Source organism: Harmonia axyridis, chromosome 7 (genome assembly GCF_914767665.1).
Source record: "Harmonia axyridis chromosome 7, icHarAxyr1.1, whole genome shotgun sequence".
In the NCBI taxonomy this organism is placed as follows: domain Eukaryota; kingdom Metazoa; phylum Arthropoda; class Insecta; order Coleoptera; family Coccinellidae; genus Harmonia; species Harmonia axyridis.
In genome coordinates this window covers 16,001,338-16,008,819 of record NC_059507.1, presented here as the reverse complement: position 1 = coordinate 16,008,819, position 7,482 = coordinate 16,001,338, and positions in this window count along the sequence as shown.

Genomic DNA, 7,482 nt, shown 5'->3' with positions numbered 1-7,482 from the left:
TATGAAATACCAGAAGACAAACAGAATCCATGTGATCATCAGGAACTCTTTGCTATTCAGAAGGTGAAGAATATTTTAAAATCAATGAAAACTAGAGGAGCATTCCGTACATGTGTTATTCCACTGCCTTCTGAAATAGAACAGATTTATTTCGATGTTGAAGGAGATGTTATGTTCAGAGATGAGTATTTACAAATGACTTATTCACCTGCATATGTAAAAACAAAATTTGAACCAGAAGTAGCAGAAGTGTCAAATAAGACTGACGAAATTAATGGTTTCAAGAACAAGAAGGATTTCAAGAAGATCAAGGATGATTTTGTGCTGAACAATTTTGATGGAAAGAATATGCTAGCCTCTTCATGGTTTAGGACATTTGAAACGGAGTGTACCCGGTGTGGAGTAGAAGCTGATGCAGACAAAATTCTGATTCTACGTTTGTTTCTCGATGGAATAGCGAAGGGATGGTTTGCTTCTAAATTAATTCTACTAGGTTTAGACAATAGTTTCGAAACTTGGAAAAATAATTTTTTAGATAGTTTTTGTGAAACAAGTTGGCATAGGTATAGAGAGGCATATTCATTCAGGTATATAGGTGGAAGTTTAGTTGACTATGCTTTTCGAAAACAAGGTTTCTTGTTAAATGTTAGGAATAATTTCCCAACAGATATATTAATTGACTTGGTTGTAACAAATTTGCCAATTTTTATACAGGAAAGAATTAACCGTTCAGATGTAAATACTTTTGAGATATTATTGAGTGAGTTACGAAAGTTAGAAGGCTTAACTAAAAATGCGAAAATGAACAAACCTACTGAACAAATTTCTTCAAAAAAAAAACCTATAGCATTCACACCTTCAGATGAAAAGAAACCATGCTCATTTTGTGATAGGAATGGTTATCCAGGCAGATTTCATCCAGAGGCTTTATGTCGCCTAAAAATAAGAAATAATAATTCTAGACAAGACAACAAGTCTGGTAACATAAGAACAGTGAACAATGTTGGGGTGCAGGATACATTGAATGAGACTATATATAATCAAAAAAACTAGATCTGCTGCCATTGATTAAATTAAAGGTGTTTCTGAACAATAGTGAATTTTGTGGAATTTATGATTCAGGCTCGAATGTTACTCTTCTGAATTCGAAAGTAGCAGATAAGTTGAGATTACACATCCAAGATGATAGAAACACATTCAGAACAATCAATGGCAGGGCAAATTTTACAGGAAAACTTACTACAAAAATGAAAATCAATAATATTGAGAAAGAAATTGTGTTTTTTGTAGTTAATGATGATAACTTCGAGTATGAAATTCTACTCGGATTAGATTCTATTTTAAATTTTCAATTGAAACAAGATTATGATTTGAATATTTATCAGAGATTAGAGATGAATGAAGAGGAAAAAGTAGAATTACTTTATAATAATATCGATAACCAAGATTACTCAATAAATTTCAATGAAGGAATACCCACAGAGCTTTTCGAAGCAAAATTAGAACATTTAAATAAAAATCAGAAGAATAAAGTAGAAATATTACTGAATAAATTTAATACTATTTTTGCAAAACATAAATTTGACATTGGCCAAGTTCAAAATAATGAAGCTCATATAAAACTTCTGGAGCATAAATTTGTTGCTAAAAAACCATATAGATGCTCAATGGAGGATCAAAAAGAAATAGAATTTCAAATAGGGAAATTGTTGAAGGCAAATCTGATCGAAGAATCATCCTCACCTTTTGCAGCGCCAGTAACATTGGCATATAAAAGAGACGAAGGTTCTAAGACTAGATTATGTGTTGACTTCCGTGAACTTAATAAATTAGTAGTTCCTGAACCACAACCATTCCCATTGATCGATGAAATCTTGGGCAAGACGCGGAATGCAAAGTTTTTTACTACTTTAGATATAAATTCGGCGTTTTGGTCAATTCCTGTTCGTGTTAAAGATAGATACAAGACTGCTTTTGTGACACAAAATGGTCATTGGCAATGGAGATGTTTGCCTTTTGGTCTTAAAATATCACCAGCGATATTTCAACGTATTTTGAGCAATATCATCAGAAAATATAACCTTGGTTTATTCTGTTTGAACTATATTGATGATATTCTAATATTTTCTATCACATTTGAATTACACATAGTGCATTTAGAGAAACTTTTGGAAGCAATATGTAAAGAAGGATTCAGATTGAAATTTATCAAATGCAATTTTGCTAGAAAGGAAGTTAAATATTTAGGACATATTGTGGGAAACAATACAGTCCGACCCCTCAATGACAATTTAATTTCAATTAGGAACTTTCCTCCTCCAGACACGCGAAAAAAGATAAGGCAATTTTTGGGTAAAGTGAATTTTTATCATAAATATATAAAAGATTCAGCTAGATTATTAGAACCGTTACATAATCTACTTAGGAAAGATGTGAAATTCAACTGGTCTCTGGATTGCCAAGATGCTTTCAATAAAGTTAAGGATATTCTTTGCTCTGAGCCGGTGCTTGCAATTTTTGACCCTAATGCCAATATAACTATATATACAGATGCCAGTATTCAAGGAGTGGGGGCTGTCCTCAAACAGAAGCAGATTAATGGTGAGATTAAACCCGTAGCATATTTTTCAAAGAAACTGAACAAATACCAGAAGAATAAAAAAGCCATTTTCTTAGAATGCCTTGCTATTAAGGAAGCAATAAAATTTTGGAAATATTGGCTATTAGGACATAAGTTCTTAGTTGTTACTGACCATAAGCCTTTAGAAGAAAAAGAGTTTCGCACAAGACCAGATGAAGAGTTGGGTGATATGATCCATTTCCTTTCGCAATTCGATTTCGAAATTAGATACGAACCGGGAAAGGGAAATGTAGAAGCAGATTGTCTTTCTCGAAACCGAGTTTTGGAAGATACAGAAAATATAGACGAATATATAAGAACAGTAAATTTAGTGACTTTGAGTGAAATAAAAAATGATCAAAATAGTATTCGTGAAATGATTGAAAACATGAAAAATACCGTTATGCAAGAAAATATATTTTACAAATTGCGAAAGAATAACAAAAAAATTATTTTATCAAATGATTTTGGTATAGATTTAATCAAAAGGATCCACAAAAATTATGGTCATATTTGTGCTAGTAAAATAACAAGAAAAATCCGAAAGTTTTATTACATTAGAAATATGGATTCGCTGACAAGAGAAGTTTGTAAAAAATGTGATATCTGTTGCAAGAATAAAACGAGAGTAGGTCAGAAGTATGGTCTTTTGTCACAACTAGGTCCAGCAAAAGAACCATTTGAGATAATGTCATTAGATACAATTGGAGGATTTGCAGGTAATCGCTCTTCAAAAAGATATCTTCATCTCTTAGTCGACCATTTTACTCGGTATGCATTTGCGAGTACTACAAAACATCAGACAACTGAGGACTTCATCAAATTAATTAATAAAATTCAAGATAAACATCAAATTAAGACATTATTGACAGACCAATACCCAGGAATAAATTCTGAAAAATTTAGACAGCATATGAAAAATTTAAATATACAATTAATATTTACAGCAGTAGATTGTCCCTTTTCAAATGGTTTGAATGAACGATTGAATCAGACGTTAGTAAATAGAATAAGATGCAAACAGAGTGAGACAAAAAATAGAGCATGGACTAAAATAGCTGATGAATGTATAGATGAATACAATAGAACTGACCATTCTGTAACTGGATATAGCCCAGAATATTTGCTTTGTGGAAAAATAGATCCAATTGCTCCAGAGGAACTAATTGGAAAAAGTAACTTAGTAAAGGACAAAGAAATAGCATATAAGAATTCTTTACGTTATCACGAGTACAATAAGAAACTGGTTGACAAAAATAGAGTACAATATGATTTCAAAAATGGAGACTACGTATATGTGGAGAATAAGTCGAAACTGAATAGAAAAAAAACTTGAAGCAATAAGAGTAGGACCTTTTCCTATAACAAAGAAAATTTCAGATACCATATATGAAATAGATATTGGATATAGAAAAAAGGACAATAATTATTTTCATATCACAAAGTTGCTCCCATGTGACATCTCCAACATATAGTGGTTTTGCCACATATCTTGGATGGGGGGATGTAAAATAAATATACCATATTTTTTTTATGGAATTCAATGTGTTTCTTTTAATTCTATGTTATATGAAATTATAGAGAGCTTTGGATTGACAGTTCTTATTATAAATTCGTTTTGAGATTGTCATAAAATAGTTTTCTCAATTTAAATTCATTTTTCGTTGGTTTAATAGCATTGTTTTTGATTTTTTCAGGTTAGTTATTTAGAATTTATATAAGAAGAGTTTGTAAATATTATGTTCCACGTTAGAATTTAAAAAAATAAATTTTTTCAGATTGATGAAATCAAATCGTCTATTATCCGACTGAATAAGAAAAGATTTCTTATATATATATATATATATATATATATATATATATATATATATATATATATATATTTTTTTTTTTTCCACCGATTACCGGGTAATTATGCAGCTGCCGGACTTAGTGGTCAAGGCAGTCACATCGCTATTGACCTTGCAAACACTTCCTGACGATACGGACAGTGTTCAAAAGTACTTGCTTCTGTGCCAGTGAAATTATGGTCTGATCCAGGCCCAGCTCTCGCGTATTTTCGATAAGGCGCTTTTCCACCAAACCATTAGTCGATATGATCAGTGGCAAAATACTGATGCCCTTCAAGTTATGTAAAGCGCGAAGCTGAAATGCTAGATCGTTGTACTTGCTGATCTTTTCCGAGTATGCTCTGGGAATATTGTCGTCCGCCGGGATAGTCACGTCAAGGAGGACACAAGTTTTCTGCTCCAGATCAAACAGTGCGATATCAGGCCGGTTGTGTGCCACTGCGCCATCTGTTATCAATGTGGCATCCCAATATAATTTGTAGCGGCTGCTTTCCAGAAGTGATTTTGGTTGATATCGGTAATGTTCCTCTTCACTGCAAAGCAAGCCTAATTTGAGAGCCAAGTGTTGATGATATATCTTGGCCATCGCATTGTGTCTGTCCATATAGTCCCTGGGAGCCATAACCGAACATGATGACGTCAAGTGCTGAATAGACTCGGGAGCCTGAAAGCACCCTCTGCATCGGTCAGAGGGGATATCTTGTTTGGCTATATGTTTCAGGTACATTCTAGTAGGCATCACCTGGTCCTGTATTGCTATCAGCCTCCCCTCTGTTTCCGGTAAAAGGTATCCAGCACGTAAGTATGACAGTGATTCGACCTCATTAACATGTTCACTCTTCAGGAGAGAAGCATATCTACCATGAAGAGCCTTGGACTTCCATTCTTCGATCAACTCATCACTCGAGCGCCCGGAGAGCCGATCAGCCCGATTAGACAGTCCAAGAGCCGAACAGTTTTCGTCGGCCCGGCAGATAGCCTGCAAAAAAGGTGAGTCACTTTCATGAAAATAACCCCTTAAGGAATCAATATGTTTGTCATGTGCAGCCTCCAAGTTGAGTAATCCTCTTCCTCCTTGTTGTCTCTTAAGATATAGTCTGATGTTAGATGAATGCGGATGGTGGACTCCATATCTCGTGAGCGTAGCTCTTACCGCTCTATCCATCTCGCGGAGCTCTGTTCTCGACCAGGTCAGCACACCAAACGAGTACATCATGCTAGGAATCGCCCAGATGTTAACAGCGGTAAAAAATGCTTTGGAATTGAGTCCTGTTTTCATCAGGAGTCTTAGTCTGGCATATAGTTTATCCTTAAACATCTTTTTCATCTCCGAGGTTCTAATCTCCAAAGCTTGGTTGATTCCCAAATACTTGTAGGTGCCATCATCGTCTAGAGCCGGTATTGTGACATTATTAATTAGGGTCTGGTGTTGCGTTTCTTGAATTTTTCCCCTTTTTACCTCAAGCACTGCACACTTTTCAATTCCCAATTGCATATTTATTGATTCGCTGAATGCTGCTACAATCTCAAGTAATCTTCTCAGTTGTTCCATACTTGCGGCGTATATTTTCAGGTCATCCATGTACAAATTATGATTGGTTCTTATATTCTGTTGTTTGTCTATGACATAGCCGTACTTTGTGTTATTGAGCAGCATGCTCAGGGGGTTCAATGCGAGGCAAAACCAGACAGGGCTGAGCGAATCACCTTGGAATATACCCCGTTGAATTCGGATCTCGTCTGACGTATCCAAAAGATCCCCGGCTCGTATCTGAAGTGATGTTTTCCATGTCTTCATGAGGCCCTCCAAAGCAGTTATGATGTTATCTGCTATTCCGTGCATCCTCAGCACCCTCAGCAGCCAAGAATGTGGGATGGAGTCAAATGCCTTCCTATAATCAACCCATGCTACAGATATATTCCTCAGCCTTTTGCGGGCCTGCTTGGTCAGGATATAATCGACCACTAAGAGTTCCTTACTTCCTTTTGTCTTCATTCGGCATCCGCTCTGTTCCTCAGCCATCAAGTTATTCTGCCTGAGGTGGTCGTCTATATATTTAGCTAGAATTGATGTAAAGATTTTATATACGGAGGGTAAGCATGTGATAGGCCTGTAATTTTCAGGGTTCCTACTGTCTCCCTTTTTTTTAATCAGATGCGTTATCCCTTTCGTAAAGAAGTTAGGTATACCAGAGGGATCCGAGAGTGCCGCCTGGAAGATTTCCGACAATGGTCCATGGACACTTGAGAGGTGCTTCCACCAGTAATTGTGGAGTCCGTCCGCACCAGGAGCTGCCCAATTGTTCAGACCTTTCAGGGCTTCAGTTATGTCTGCCGCTTCAATTCTTAGGTCCTGCATTTGTGCTCGTGGGATTGTCTCCTGTGCCTCTTCTATCCAGTACGCTTGATCGTCGTAGGTAACGTTTTCGGACCAGATCTTACTCCAATACTGGTGGGCGGTTTTAGAGTCGAGATGGCCCTCCGCATGTTCTTTTTTCTGTTCGAGGTTCCGGAAGAACTGTTTTTGGTTCTTGAAAAAAAGTCGTTGTTGTTGTGTCGCTTTACCTTCTCATTGTAGCGCCGAATACGAAGCCCTAACACTTTTATTTTTTGTTTCATAGTGTCACACCTGAGCGAAATCTTTTCCCCGAACATGGGATCCCGGCGTTTAATACGGAATTCAGAGGCCACCTTTCGGACCGCTTTGACCACTCTAGTTGACGGTGCGGGGTTGCTCAGGTAAGTATGGACAATACCAATTTTTTTCCTTAACCTTGTTATCTCCCTTTGCAGCCGGGCTTTCCAAGGAGGGATTGAGGACTCCATCGTATGATGATGGGCATTCCGTTGTTGGAGCTTTTGTCCATTCATCTCGCATATAGTGGCGGCTCCGGCATATACTACACTTACCACCTGCTCCAATGTTTTCACATTATTCAGATGTTTCGGGAGCGTTGTGTTCAGCGATTGAAGTCTCTCAAGGACCGCTCTCGAGTAATCGAGCTTAGGTAT